This window comes from Lissotriton helveticus, chromosome 11 (assembly GCF_964261635.1).
Source record: "Lissotriton helveticus chromosome 11, aLisHel1.1, whole genome shotgun sequence".
In the NCBI taxonomy this organism is placed as follows: domain Eukaryota; kingdom Metazoa; phylum Chordata; class Amphibia; order Caudata; family Salamandridae; genus Lissotriton; species Lissotriton helveticus.
The window spans coordinates 1,149,925,195-1,149,941,161 of record NC_136072.1 but is presented as its reverse complement, the minus strand read 5'-3'; the positions used below and the strand labels follow the sequence as shown (position 1 = coordinate 1,149,941,161).

Sequence of the window (15,967 nt, the reverse complement as noted above, 5' to 3'; positions counted from 1 at the left end):
TTATGTAACTTAACGTCTGCTTTTGTAATCTGTTCACGTGTAATTTTCTCATGTATCAGTTCTGTTCCTATTGCGAAGCGCTCTGACGCCTTCGGGTAAAGTTCGCGCTATATAAAAATGCATAAATAAATAAATCAGAAGGCTGCTAGTCACCGTGACTCCGCGTTTTCTGCGCCCTGCTCCCAGCCATGGTTGCCAGGTGTGTTCATCCAGTTGTTTCAAGTGTAGTGAACCGAGACTACACTTCCCAGGATGCATTAGTGAAACCCTCGGACTAACACCAGGCGTGTGTGTGACATGGGGAGCCTGGACAGGGTTGGGATGTGGGGAGGGAGGCTTTCTTACCGATCACGTCCTGAGACACCCCGGCTCCGGTGGCGTACGTCGTGGCGATGACGCAATGACGCACTCTCTGGCGGTCTCCAGATAAATACTGCTTGCACCGGGACTGTGCCACCGATCCAGCTGAGAGCCGAGACTGGCATCGCAGGCAGCGCGCGCCTCCGTCCGTGAGTACCACCTTTCAACCTTAATTTGTAATTTTACGTCGCAGATGAGGGAGTTTCCTTAGCGGAGGCTGCAGAGCGAGGAAGAATGTAATCAGTTAGGAGTTAGATATTTGTTCATGTCACTTCCAAATCCAGTGTTGCAAATACAATATCCTGGGCACTGTATTCAAGGCCATTAGGGAAATGAGTGTTAGGACATCGTGTTCTTGTCTGTATTTGCCCTCCGACTTCCCTGGTTTCACTTCTTTGTCTGGGTTTCGTTTCTGTCGCTTATATTTTATTTTCTCTCTTTTGCTCTGTCTTTCTCTTCCTCTGTCTTTTATTATTCTCTGATGTCTGCGCCGGTCTAGTTTCCTTTTACACTCTTTCTCTCCCTCCGTATTTCTCCTTTCCGCTCTGCCTTTGTCCTCGTTTCACCCCCTCTAAATCTAAATCTAACTTCTCTCTTTCTCTCTTTTCTTTCTCTCTTTCTCTCTTTCTCTCTTTCTTTTTCTCTCTCTCTTTCACTCTCTTTCTATCTCTCTCTCTCTTTTTCTCCCTTTCTCGTTCCCCCTCTCTCCTTTTCTCGTTCTCCCTCTCTGCCTGTTCTAGATACATATGTTTGATGGTATTTGGCCATTAAGCGCTGCACTCCCGTGGTACGTTCAAGGCGCTTTTCCACGGTGTACTTGTGTGAAACTCAACTTTTCTGCATCTTTGGTGATTAGTTTGGCGCCGGTCTTATCAGAGAGGGAGGGGGGGTGGGGGGCACCGCTTCCACCATTACATTGTCAGTTGAAATGAGTGTTATTCGAAGCCTTTAAAATCAAAACACATTATTGCCCCCGCGTGGGTCAAGGGGTCGCTTCCCTCCCCCCACCCGCATAATAATATGCAGATAATAACGTCAGCAAATAAACACACCGCAGACAGCACCAGGACGCCCTCGCTGTTCTCACCGCGGATGCCCTGGGGAGTTCGGGTCCACGAGGGGGCAATGGCTACTAACCCACAGGCCTTTTTCCCTGAGAGGCTGGCGGGCCTGGTGATTGCTGGTAGGGACCGGGGGAAATTAACCAGCATTCCAGTGAGTGTGCAAGGACTGCGGCACAGTCAGTGAAAGGCCCGGGGGAACAGGGCGGATCAACCACAGGGCCTTTGCACCTGGAGGGGTGGGCGGTCTGGGGCAGAGTCAGTCAGACACCGCCTGACCTGCTTTAGGCTGTACCCTGGCTCGACCAGCCTTTCAGAGACATCCACCCGTGAGGCAGTGTCCTTTTTCCCTGTAGGCCAGCCTGCCTACGTGAATACAGGATGTGACGTGTAAATACATGCACGATCGTAATCCGACCATTTACAAGGTGTTTGCGCTAATATTTTTGTTTCCAGCATGAAGTCTTTATCTGCATTGAGTTTATTCTGTTTGTTTTCTCTTCCGTGTGTGACTCGGTGTCAAGAATGCGTCTTCCGTATAGAGGCGGCCAACAGGTTTCGTAAAGTCAGCAGGTAGCGCCTGACGCGTTTGTGTCCGTCTCCTACACAAAGTCACACTCCGAAAGAATGCACACCCCACAGCTGGGTCGGTGCTACATGACTGCGGACAGCTGCACAAAGGCAACGCCACTAGAGCCACAAGAGGGCGTCAGACGGCAAAACAGGACCTCAATATCAGCTTGTTTCTATGGGGAAGGTCGCTGTTGTAGTGTTTGCGCAGCTCTCATTAAGCGAGTCCACACTATTTTATGGATATACATGCATTGTTATTTTACACAACATATAATCACTATGACAACCGAGAAAGACTAGAATCTGCATATAGGGGGCAGCCTTTCTGGAACACTGTCAAAGAGCGTTAATGGCATCTCTTGCCCTCTGTAGAGCTGTGGGGAAAAGATATCCAGTCAAGTGCCACAGTAGGTAGGACAGCCCATACCTTGAAAGGGGGGGGGGGGAGTGATGAACAAATGGTCCTCGAGAGGTATTTAACAATAATCTCAAAACAATCCTATTTAATGAACTCAACCGCCTCAGTAACACTTCACTGTTCATTTTTAGGTCTCGCCTATGCAGCGCGCAGGCACTGATTAGGAGGACCTTTAGCCGTCGTTCAGCTCTTTTTTGAAGCACACACTCGTGCTTGTGGCGACATACACCTTGCGGGAGCGCACAGGGGCGCGCCACAAGCATAAGTATGTGCTTTAAAAAAGAGCAGACTGCGCGCACACACACACAGCTCTCCCGGGCTCTTTCTCTCGCTCGCTCGCTTTCTCTCTCTCTCTTACTCTCTGTCTCTCCTGCTCTCTCTCTCTTTCTCTCTCTCGCTCTCTCTCCCCTCCCCTCTCGATTTGCCGACGGTAGAAGCCATTAGACTGCATTAAAGGGTTTACGGTCCTGGCTGGTAGCGTATTGTTGTTTTTAAATTTGTACAAACTATTGAGCATTTCTGCAACTTTGTAATTTCTTTTGCTATGTGCACCTGCTACTATTAAAACCCATTACAATTGTGTTTTTGGGCAACATACAGTGAACAATAATATCGATCGCAACTACAGTGCAATTTGTGCATATTGTCTCTTTTTTTTCCAAGCCTAAACTTTATTCACAACAAACGGGAAACTCAATGCAAGCTGTTCACACCACCGCACACTTTCTATCTCAGCCACTCTTTTTTTTTTTTTTTTTTTTTTTTTACAATAAAATACGTGTGCATTAATACCTTCACAAACAGTGCAACAAACAATAGCAACTGTTCGCACTACCACAGACTTCCTGGCTCGCATGCACTTTTCTTTCTTTTACCAACAAGGTGCGTGTGCATTTCAAAGAGCTTCCAATAAAGTCTATAAATTAGCTTCACGATGGCGCCCTTGCCTCCTTAACCCCACTATTAGCAATTTCTTTATAGTTAATATTTTGTCACATGGTCGGTAACTGCTCTTCCCCACATTCAGCTGGTAACAATAATGCTTATCGCAATTGCATTTTAGTTTTCAAAACGTTCTGTTTTCAACACAGCCATAACTGTCTGTTTTAAACATAGTGTATGCGTGCAGCTTGCAATTTATTGTTTCTTTTACATTTTTAAGAATGTTTGAGCATTTTTTTCTATTTAATATTTTTTAATACGGTTGGTAATTTATTTTTGCCACGTGCAAGCTTGTGACAATGATTCCCATTGCAATCATATTTTTGGTCGACATGCAACAAACAATAATAGCGAGCGCAACTACAGTGCTACCTGTGCATATTTGGATTTAAAAAAATTTTTTTTACAGGCAAAACTTTTTGTTTCACAAGAAATTGAGACTTAATGTAACCCGTTCACACCACCGCAGACTTCTTGTCTCACTAACTCTTGTCTCTTTTTTAACAATAAAATACGTATGCATTAACACCTTTACAAACATTCCAACAAACAATAGCAACTGCTCACACTACCTGAGACTTCTTGGCGCCTTAGCACCCTTCTGTCTTTTAGCAACAAGGTGCATGCGCGTTTCAAAGAGCTTTCAATAAAGTCTGTAAATTACCTTCACAATAGCCCCCTAACCCACCTATTACCAAACAAGCATTGGCATAGCCAACAGGTCTCGTCTTTGAGACCTTATCAGTGTTTAGCCATGCAACAGTTAGTGTTGTTGCAGTAAGGATATTGTGCTGCATAACTAAATACTTATAAGGTCCCAAGGGCGAGACCTATTGGCTATGCCAATGCTTGTTCTCCTCTTGAAAATGTCTGACTGGTTCATCACAGTGATGAGTTTTAACTGGGTTAACCCTAAAAACTATCTGACCTGGGTCAGTTAAACAGATACGTGTGAAGTGGTCAGAGTTTATTTCTTTTCAAAGCATCAAATGTCACATATAAACATAACGTATCTCAAATTATAACCAGTCCATTAATATAGTGCATATTTTATTTTAGCACATAGTAGAACGGGAACTTAGCATCAATCAATAAGTTCTGAAATCTTTAGATCGGGAAAGTTTGCAAAAAACATATAAATCAATTCATTGAATCAGAAAAGCTTGAAAAAAACATATAAATCAATTGATTGGAAATGAATCATATATATAACTTGTATCAGTCACAAGGTTATAACATATTATTTACATTGTTGTGTAGCAACGCGCTCTCGGTGATAAAGAAAAGGAAGTAGTTAGGTGGGATAGGTGTGATGGGATAAGTGTGGGGACTGGGTAAAGGTGTTGTGACCATAACACAATCACAGTGAAATTCAGTACAGCCTTTACAGTCTGATTTAGATCAGTAGTTCCATATTACTCTTTAGCATAGGATTAGTTTTATTCCATTTATTTTCTCCTATGTTTAGAGAAATGGTGTGGTCTGGTCTACGTTTCGACCCCGTCAGGTGTAAGGGTTAGTGGAAACCTCATTCTGGGGTCTTCATCAGGACATAGGTAGGACAGGAGCGCCTATAAATAATACAATTAGAATTAATGTATTGGTCCATTCTGAAGGATCTACAATACATATGGACTGGACTGGAATTAAATGCATACTTTACGTCTGGCCATCCAGTGGCCATTAAGGTAGGACCATCCTAGGTTCCTATGGTGGAGAGTATGACCTGCAATTAATTAGAAGGACTGTTGTTACAAAGGGGTATCTGGGGAAGGATCCCCTATCTAATATTCGATTGAAGAGAGTTAAAGGGGAGGACACTTACTGGGACGTAACAACCATCCAGTCGCGGTTTCTAGTTATTTTCAATTATTTTTCATATATGCAAAGACAGCCGTCGGGGTGCGCAGGAGGTCACACTGCCCCGGTGGTTCTATGAAAAGGGGATAGATAAGTACATTAGGAATCTCAGTTGCACTTAAATGAGAACCCTATCTGTCGCTGCGTTCTACCAGAGAAAATCATCATGCCTGGATAACAAATTGTACAAACCGCCCCTGCTATCCTATCTGCCATATTATTCCAGTTGGGGGATATTAATAGTGGTTGTAAACAACTCTTCCTTACGATCTGAGTTGGTTCTGAAACGCGCCTCGTGCGTTACCTTCGTTAATGTTATAGGTGAAAAAAGACCAAAATTTCTTTCTCGCTGCGCAGGTAGAGCCCTGTGAGTAAGTTGGACCGCTGTGGGCTTTAAGTCTGTTGAAAGGATCAGGGCGCTCATTCCTTACCTATTCTTCACCAAACAATGCAGGCAGACATCTCGCCCGATCGGCTCACAGTCAGTGAATGAGCCGCCTCGAGGTGCAGCCGCTAGCTACTCTCCGGGGGCTCGTCAGCACCCAGCCAATCAGGAGACAGCTCTCGGTCTAATCATAGGGACTATGGTAAAAGTTACTGTGTTGATAGCCTGGGTCCCTGCTGCAGACTTTGCGAGTCGCGGTACATGGTATTGTCTCATTTGCAATGCCCCTGTTTGTAATGGTGATTGTGACAGAGGGCATGAGGAATGTGTTCATTTACTCAGCGTATGTAGATGGACCTCGTGTGGGATAATGCGAGTACACACTGGTCCATCTTATGTGCACACAGTCCCTGATAGGTCTATATATCATGCATCACTTATAAGTACCAACATTCAAGGAAGCATTAGAAGGCAATTAGTATTGCCATTAGACGATAATCCCTTATACATTCAAATGGAAACAATGCTCCTAAAGGGTTATCATACATAACTTATAAGTACCAACATTCAAGGAAGCATTAGGAGGCAATTGGTATTGCTAAGCATATCCATTAGACGATAATACCTAAACATTAAAATGAACACAATGCTCCTAAAAGGGTATTCATACATTTTCCTTGTATTGCGTATGCATTGAAGCGTGGGATATACCTCAATACGTGTGTCACTATATTTGTGGTATCTGAAGCGGAGGGCGAACATGTGTCATTAGGGCTATACTTCATTCAGGGTTAATCAAAGCCATCTGGGCAAATGTCGCGTCCAATTCGTTTAGTCCATTCTGGACTGAGTCAAAGGACTGCATCCACTTACATTCTCTTAGATTCATGATGGAATTCATATCCCCTCCCCGTGGTCCCAAAGTAACTTTCTCAATAACTACCCACTTCAAAGATTCAGGTGTGTGGGTGCTTTGAAAAGAAATAGACTCTGACCACTTCACACAAATCTGTTTAACTGACCCAGGTCAGATAGTTTTTAGGGTTAACCCCGTTAAAACTCATCACTGTGATGAACCAGTCAGACACTTTCAAGAGGAGAACAAGCATTGGTATAGCCAATAGGTCTCGCCTTTGGGACCTTATAAGTATTTAGTTATGCAGCACAATATCCTTACTGCAACAACACTAACTGTTGCATGGCTAAACACTTATAAGGTCTCAAAGACGAGACCTGTTGGCTATGCCAATGCTTGTTTGGTAATAGGTGGGTTAGGGGGCTATTGTGAATGTAATTTACAGACTTTATTGAAAGCTGTTTGAAACGCGAATGCACCTTGTTGCTAAAAGACAGAAGGTTGCTAAGGCGCCAAGAAGTCTCAGGTAGTGTGAGCATTGTTTCCATTTGAATGTATAAGGGATTATCGTCTAATGGCAATACTAATTGCCTTCTAATGCTTCCTTGAATGTTGGTACTTATAAGTGATGCATGATATATAGACCTATCAGGGACTGTGTGCACATAAGATGGACCAGTGTGTACTCGCATTATCCCACACGAGGTCCATCTACATACGCTGAGTAAATGAACACATTCCTCATGCCCTCTGTCACAATCACCATTACAAACAGGGGCATTGCAAATGAGACAATACCATGTACCGCGACTCGCAAAGTCTGCAGCAGGGACCCAGGCTATCAACACAGTAACTTTTACCATAGTCCCTATGATTAGACCGAGAGCTGTCTCCTGATTGGCTGGGTGCTGACGAGCCCCCGGACAGTAGCTAGCGGCTGCACCTCGAGGCGGCTCATTCACTGACTGTGAGCCGATCGGGCGAGATGTCTGCCTGCATTGTTTGGTGAAGAATAGGTAAGGAATGAGCGCCCTTATCTATCCCCTTTTCATAGAACCACCGGGGCAGTGTGACCTCCTGCGCACCCCGACGGCTGTCTTTGCATACATGAAAAATAATTGAAAATAACTAGAAACCGCGACTGGATGGTTGTTACGTCCCAGTAAGTGTCCTCCCCTTTAACTCTCTTCAATCGAATATTAGATAGGGGATCCTTCCCCAGATACCCCTTTGTAACAACAGTCCTTCTAATTAATTGCAGGTCATACTCTCCACCATAGGAACCTAGGATGGTCCTACCTTAATGGCCACTGGATGGCCAGACGTAAAGTATGCATTTAATTCCAGTCCAGTCCATATGTATTGTAGATCCTTCAGAATGGACCGATACATTCATTCTAATTGTATTATTTATAGGCGCTCCTGTCCTACCTATGTCCTGATGAAGACCCCAGAATGAGGTTTCCACTAACCCTTACACCTGACGGGGTCGAAACGTAGACCAGACCACACCATTCCTCTAAACATAGGAGAAAATAAATGGAATAAAACGAATCCTATGCTAAAGAGTAATATGGAACTACTGATCTAAATCAGACTGTAAAGGCTGTGCTGAATTTCACTGTGATTGTGTTATGGTCACAACACCTTTACCCAGTCCCCACACTTATCCCATCACACCTATCCCACCTAACTACTTCCTTTTCTTTATCACCGAGAGTGCGTTGATACACAACAATGTAAATAATATGTTATAACCTTGTGACTGATACAAGTTATATATATGATTTGTTTCCAATCAATTGATTTATATGTTTTTCTTCAAGCTTTTCTGATTCAATGAATTGATTTATATGTTTTTTGCAAACTTTCTCGATCTAAAGATTTCCGGAACTTATTGATTGATGCTAAGTTCCCGTTCTACTATGTGCTAAAAAAAAATATGCACTATATTAATGGACTGGTTATAATTTGAGATACGTTATGTTTATATGTGACATTTGATGCTTTGAAAAGAAATAAACTCTGACCACTTCACACGTACCTGTTTAACTGACCCAGGTCAGATAGTTTTTAGGGTTAACCCCGTTAAAACTCATCACTGTGATGAACCAGTCAGACATTTTCAAGAGGAGAACAAGCATTGGCATAGCCAATAGGTCTCGCCTTTGGGACCTTATAAGTATTTAGTTATGCAGCACAATATCCTTACTGCAACAACACTAACTGTTGCATGGCTAAACACTTATAAGGTCTCAAAGACGAGACCTGTTGGCTATGCCAATGCTTGTTTGGTAATAGGTGGGTTAGGGGGCTATTGTGAAGGTAATTTACAGACTTTATAGAAAGCTGTTTGAAACGCGAATGCACCTTGTTGCTAAAAGACAGAAGGTTGCTAAGGCGCCAAGAAGTCTCAGGTAGTGTGAGCATTGTTTCCATTTGAATGTATAAGGGATTATCGTCTAATGGCAATACTAATTGTCTTCTAATGCTTCCTTGAATGTTGGTACTTATAAGTGATGCATGGTATATAGACCTATCAGGGACTGTGTGCACATAAGATGGACCAGTGTGTACTCGCATTATCCCACACGAGGTCCATCTACATACGCTGAGTAAATGAACACATTCCTCATGCCCTCTGTCACAATCACCATTACAAACAGGGGCATTGCAAATGAGACAATACCATGTACCGCGACTCGCAAAGTCTGCAGCAGGGACCCAGGCTATCAACACAGTAACTTTTACCATAGTCCCTATGATTAGACCGAGAGCTGTCTCCTGATTGGCTGGGTGCTGACGAGCCCCCGGAGAGTAGCTAGCGGCTGCACCTCGAGGCGGCTCATTCACTGACTGTGAGCCGATCAGGCGAGATGTCTGCCTGCATTATTTGGTGAAGAATAGGTAAGGAATGAGCGCCCTTATCTATCCCCTTTTCATAGAACCACCGGGGCAGTGTGACTTCCTGCGCACCCCGACGGCTGTCTTTGCATATATGAAAAATAATTGAAAATAACTAGAAACCGCGACTGGATGGTTGTTACGTCCCAGTAAGTGTCCTCCCCTTTAACTCTCTTCAATCGAATATTAGATAGGGGATCCTTCCCCAGATACCCCTTTGTAACAACAGTCCTTCTAATTAATTGCAGGTCATACTCTCCACCATAGGAACCTAGGATGCTCCTACCTTAATGGCCACTGGATGGCCAGACGTAAAGTATGCATTTAATTCCAGTCCAGTCCATATGTATTGTAGATCCTTCAGAATGGACCGATACATTCATTCTAATTGTATTATTTATAGGCGCTCCTGTCCTACCTATGTCCTGATGAAGACCCCAGAATGAGGTTTCCACTAACCCTTACACCTGACGGGGTCGAAACGTAGACCAGACCACACCATTCATCTAAACATAGGAGAAAATAAATGGAATAAAACGAATCCTATGCTAAAGAGTAATATGGAACTACTGATCTAAATCAGACTGTAAAGGCTGTACTGAATTTCACTGTGATTGCGTTATGGTCACAACACCTTTACCCAGTCCCCACACTTATCCCATCACACCTATCCCACCTAACTACTTCCTTTTCTTTATCACCGAGAGCGCGTTGATACACAACAATGTAAATAATATGTTATAACCTTGTGACTGATACAAGTTATATATATGATTTGTTTCCAATCAATTGATTTATATGTTTTTCTTCAAGCTTTTCTGATTCAATGAATTGATTTATATGTTTTTTGCAAACTTTCCCGATCTAAAGATTTCCGGAACTTATTGATTGATGCTAAGTTCCCGTTCTACTATGTGCTAAAATAAAATATGCACTATATTAATGGACTGGTTATAATTTGAGATACGTTATGTTTATATGTGACATTTGATGCTTTGAAAAGAAATAGACTCTGACCACTTCACACGTACCTGGTTCATCACAGTCTCAGCTTTTTATTATTGATCCGCAACACACTTTTCAATAAAGATGTGAGTATCTTTGACGCATGTAGATGTGGAGCTAAGAATAGTAAATCCATAGTTTCCTATTAGTCAATGCTGGTATTATTGTAAAGCCACAATCTGCTTTCGATGACTCACATCTGCTTAAAGGGCTGTCACAGCCCACCTCCTTAGGCCTGGGTACAGTTTGCATCCTTTTTTTAATGTTTAATAATGTCCACATTTTTCATTTAAGTTTCTTCGGAATCCATCAGTGTTTACAAGCCCGCAGCCTCCAAAGGGAGTGCTCTCAGCTACTGGCTTTGCAATCAACACGTGTTGATTTCTTATAGTTTCCTCCATATGAAGTTGCTGGTTTCCGGCTGTTGACATGCTCGCACCTCTACAAACAGGATCAGGGCAGTTGAAGAGGGGGGAGGGATGTTAGCTGCTTCAAATCAGCTGGGTTCCTTTCAGAGACAGCCGCAGACCTTTGACGCTAAAGCACAGAGGCGTCTCTGCTAGTTTTCCCCCAAATTTCATTTCACTGTAAAAGTCTGGAGATGGACCTCTATACTTGGGTTCTCACCTCGGAAAAAAAGGCAAAGCAGCAAACAAAAATGTACTAATTGCTTAAAATTCTACTTCACAAGTCCACAGACATATAGATTAAAGCAGGGCTTCAAGTGGGCCGGGTCCCGTTGGGTCTCAGACCTGGTAGTAAATAAAAATAAACATTAAACTGGACCTATCAGGCCCAATATTCATGCCCATAACTCTAATGGGAATACTGATGGAATTCTGAACAGTGGATGTAAAAACATTAAGGCATTCCATGTCCGCGATTTACTTCATGTTCATAGTTCACATGCTTTACTCAATCTTCCATTCCCCAAGAGTGCTACTGTTTTCAGGATGTTGTTTCTGTATTTTATTTTCGTGTAGAATATTACTCTTGTATAGTGCATAATTTGAATTGTGTCACCTCTGGGTGTTCACAACCGGCCACGACAGAACTCTTGCGCTGAGGCTGAGGGCAGTGCAAGTTTCTCACAGTGTCTGTTCGTGGGTGCAAAACACATGCTCATTCAATCATTGGCCTCTCCACAGAGCAACAGTCACGTGTTCCAGTTGCAATTGTGGTTCTGTGTAAAAGTGTGTGTGTGAAGGAGGTAAACATGTCAGAATATTGACAAGGTAAAACAAAATGCAGTGCTTATGGGTGAGTGTGTGTGTGTAGTGTGTTTAGGGGTGGTGAAGCGAAGGAGATGCGAGGAAGTGCATTCAGGAGAGAGTGAAAAGAGAATAATGAAGAGGAAAGGATAAGGTGTAGGATATGCAGATGGACGAGATGTGGAGAGAAAAAGGGCGTACGTGTCTAACATAGAATGAACACTCTGAAGGCCACTGCCCCTTCCACAGGCCGCAGTAATGTTTAATTCACAGTCTCACAGTTTCAGAATTGAAACATTTTTCAATATGAATTATCTGTACTACTATTATAAAGTAAGAACTGGGAACCTTTGAGGCGGGTAAACTCTGGAACCACAGCGCCAATCCAAACACCCAATACATCATTGGAATTGGCAGGGTCTGCAGAGTGACATAGGCTATATAACCCTGCCAAAATATACGTGCTTTAAAAAATCTACCTTACAAAAAAAATAGTCCCTTGGAAGTAGCGGCGGCCGTGTGCACGAACGTGCTGACATCATCAGGAGCGCGAGGAGTACAGCCGTGGGGAGGAAAAGTAAAGACGGCGCGAGGTAAGGGACTTCCTGGAGCGCAGAAAGGAGCAGACAATTTGTTAAATTTAGATAATTCCTCACTTTGCACCTTAAATAAGTGTAAAATGCCAATGCCTCCGATACCCTCTTCGGGTGCAGTGCAACCGTTGCAACTCTCGAGTTGGGAGCTGTTTCCTTTGATATGCCGTGTGAGCGTGGTGATTGTTTCCAGAGTAGTTTTGCAAAGCCCCTTTTGATTTAAAAGCAAGACGGAGGCGCGACGCTGCGCTATTCAAGGTGGCCGTGTCCCCGCTGCTTAGTTTGTTATGGCATAATTTGGTGGCAGGCACAATTGCTGCACGAAATAAAAACTGTGACGAGTGTCAGTATTGCAGGGGGCCCTGAAGCAGCCTTATCGTCGGGATGGCCGGGGGCCCAGAAGCAGCCTTTTGCACCCGGACAACGTCGGGACGGGCTACAAATAAATGAATAAACAGGCAAAAAGAAGGCCCTTCGACAACTCAGAAAAATAAATAAAACAGGCCTGTGGTTACTCGGAATCGGTAAAAGTGCGTAGGAATACAGGGACTGAGGCCCGGATTAGCCCTCCTCCCCCGGAACTACTAAGACTCACAAGAGGCAGAGATAGTTGATAAAAACACCTGATAACGGAACATGGACGCAGCAGGCGGGGGAGGGAGAGTGGGAGGGGGAGAGAATCAGTGGTTTGTGATATTCATCGGGTGAAGTCATTTCATATTTGTTGCTGTTTCCACTTTAACACCACGCAGAGTAAATGTCTCTCCTGTTATAAAATCGCATTTATAAAAAATGGAATTCTACATCGCAGACAATTTGGGTGCTGAGGTTTTGTTAGGTCTCTGCAAAAGCGCTGCTTTACAGTGATCAATGAGGCGTTTAATCAGTGCGTGAAGACACCAGCATCACTGCGACCAGAGGCCCCAGTTTACGGGAATTGTGGCATTATAAATTGTCTGCACATTTTAAGGGTTGTCAGCATTGCGGTGAGATTGCATCAGGCGTTTTTACACACCCCCTGGCGAGGGTTGCAGACACCACTGCGACCAGAAGCCCAAGTTTATGAGACTGTGGCGCTATAAATTGTCTGCACTTTTTAGTTTATTCCTGCATAACGCTTGCGCTGTGCTTGTGAAATCAATTATATCTATCCATACTAATATAATAAAGAGAGAGCCCAAAACTTTGAGGCGGGTAATCTCAGGAACCACAGCACCAATCACAACACCCAATACAGCGTTGGAATAGGCAGTTGCAGCAGAAGGACATAGGCTATGCAGACGTCCACCATATATATTTAAAAGGTAAAAGAACCGTGCCAGCAAAGTAGTCCCTTGTGGGCGTGTCTGCGTTGTGCTGTGGGGATGTGCTGGGGGCGTGAAAAACGCTGGGGGCGTGTGGTACGTTCCGCCCTTCATGCCATGTCTCATATCGTGTGCTGTGGGTGTGTGCTGGGGGCGTGGGCGTGTGCGGGGCACGGGATTGCGGAAAAAAAGCGAGCGTTGTGCCCAATATTTCATTGTTTTTTCTTCCCAGATTCTGTACATTCCAGCTCCGGGTGTCCACCCTGCTCCCTTAGAATACCCCTGCACCCCATAATCATCACCCACCCTTACTCCTTAAAATACCCCAACACCCTTAAACATTAACCCATCTTAACCCTATAAATATACGCTGTACCCCAAAACGCAAACCTTTCCCTAAACCCTAAAAATACCCCTGTACCCCAAAACCCAAACCTAGCCCTGAACCCTATAAATACCCCTGTACCTCAAAACGCAAACCTACCCCTGAACCCTAAAAATACACCTGTACCCCAAATCCCAAACCTAGCCCTCAACCCTAAAAATACAACTGTACCCCAAAACCCAAACCTATCCCTGAACCCTAAAATACCCCTGTACCCCAAACCCCATACCTAGCCCATAACCCTTAAAATACCCCTGTACCCCAAAACCCAAACCTACCACTGAACCCTAAAAATACCCCGGTACCCCAAAACCCAAACCTGGCCCTGAACCCTAAAAATAACCCTGTATTCTAAAACCCAAACCTACCCCTGAACCCTAAAATACCCCTGTACCCCAAAACCCAAACATAGCCCTGAACCCTAAAAATACCCCTGTAACCCAAACCTACCCCTGAACGCTAAAAATACCCCTGTACCCCAAAACCCAAACCTACCCCTGAACGCTAAAAATACCCCAAAAACCAAACCTATCCCTAAACCCTAAAACTACCCCTGTACCCCATAACCCAAAACTATATCTGAACCCTTAAAATACCCAAACAGCCCAAAACATATACCTCAGTACCCCAAAACATATACCCCTATACCCATACTTACCTTATCCAAACATTAAAAAAAAAAAACATGCTTTTACCATTCATGCATTTACAACGAATTTTGTTGTAAATGTATGCATGGTAAAAGCATATAAAATGTAATGCCATGCGTTATAATGGCATTGCGGAGTCATGGTACTTTTGTAATGAAAGTATGCGGAGTGATGGTATGCGGAAAGAAAGTTGCGGAATAATGGGTGTTTACCCTCCCCCGGTAAGTACATTGGTGTCACGGCGGCCCACATCTCCAGCAACATACTCATATTTTTTCACCATCCATTTGAAAAATGCACAGGTCTCTCTCATTGATGGCCAGCACCGACATACACTTTTAGACACACCTCCCGCCACAAGTTCTAGAATTGCGAACTTTAGAGCTGGGGAGCTACGTTCGAATCTCGGCAACAGCTCAACATCCTGTGATTCCAGGCAAATCGCTTTGTCTCCCCGTGCCTACCACAAATGAATGTGTTCTTCTGTAATGTAAATTGTGCTCATGCCATGTTGTCGAGTTCACGCTATATAATATTGCAAGGAAAAATAAAGTAGGGAAACTCGAGTTCACACACTACTGAACGCGCACTCTTAAGTGCATCAGCAGTGCACTGTGAATCGGAGCGTTTCACAGGCCTGTCACAGATAAGAATGCTATCAAAACTAAATCCTACAAAACAATATACTACTGGCCGGCTGCAATTCATACCCAGACAACGTCGGGACGGGCTGCTAGTTTATCATAAAATGGTTGTAGTTACCATTTTTAGGTTTTGCCTGGCGAAAGCTGCGCTCTGCGCAGCTTTTTCGCGCAGGCGAAAACCTTATGAGAACTGTAGTGTGGGTTTGGGTCGGCCCTCGTCATTCATTGGCTGGCTCCATAAATGGAGCCTAGCCATTGGACGAGGGGCCTGTCCGTCAATGCCGGACCAGATTCGGGGGCGTTCCCGAGATTCTTTGGCTTTTGCCGACGTCACGCGACGTCAGCCGAAAGCCGGGAACGCCCCCGAATCTGGTCCGGCTGCCTTCCTGCTCCGTGAGCGGTGTGATTAGAATTATTCGGAAATACATCCTGCTCCGTGAACGGTGTGATTAGAATTATTCGGAAATACAAAGAAAAAAAAAGTTTCTTGCTGCGCAAAACATCCATTGGAGAATCCTGAAGCTCTCTCTGCCAACGACTTCTGCTTTTTTACGCAAGAATAATTGAAACCATTATCTGGAGAGCACAGAATGTTTTTGAAAGCCTGCCAGCTAATTTTCCAGTAACTTCTTCGGCAGTGGTACGCAGACAACTCTTCGATCTGAAGTTCAACAATTGCACTTTTAAGAGCTGGCCTCTAATTTGATTTGCAGTTATAAGATTTATATTTTGTGATTGGCTCAACGTTTAATTATTGTTTTAATTAATACAATCTTATTATATGAAAACCCCCTCATTGCAGCCGCCGTCATTTCT

At 43.9% G+C, this 15,967-nt stretch overlaps 1 protein-coding gene across 1 annotated transcript in view; it reads left to right on the top strand.

Annotated features, from left to right (window-relative positions):
* Window positions 1-259: 259 nt before the first annotated feature.
* The window catches only part of LOC144792754 (catechol O-methyltransferase-like), an 80,720-nt gene continuing 65,012 nt past the window's right edge, over window positions 260-15,967 (top strand). The window contains exon 1 of the mRNA XM_078667933.1: window positions 260-509. The gene's annotated coding sequence lies outside the window, so the exon portion shown is untranslated. The remainder of the gene's footprint in view (window positions 510-15,967) is intronic.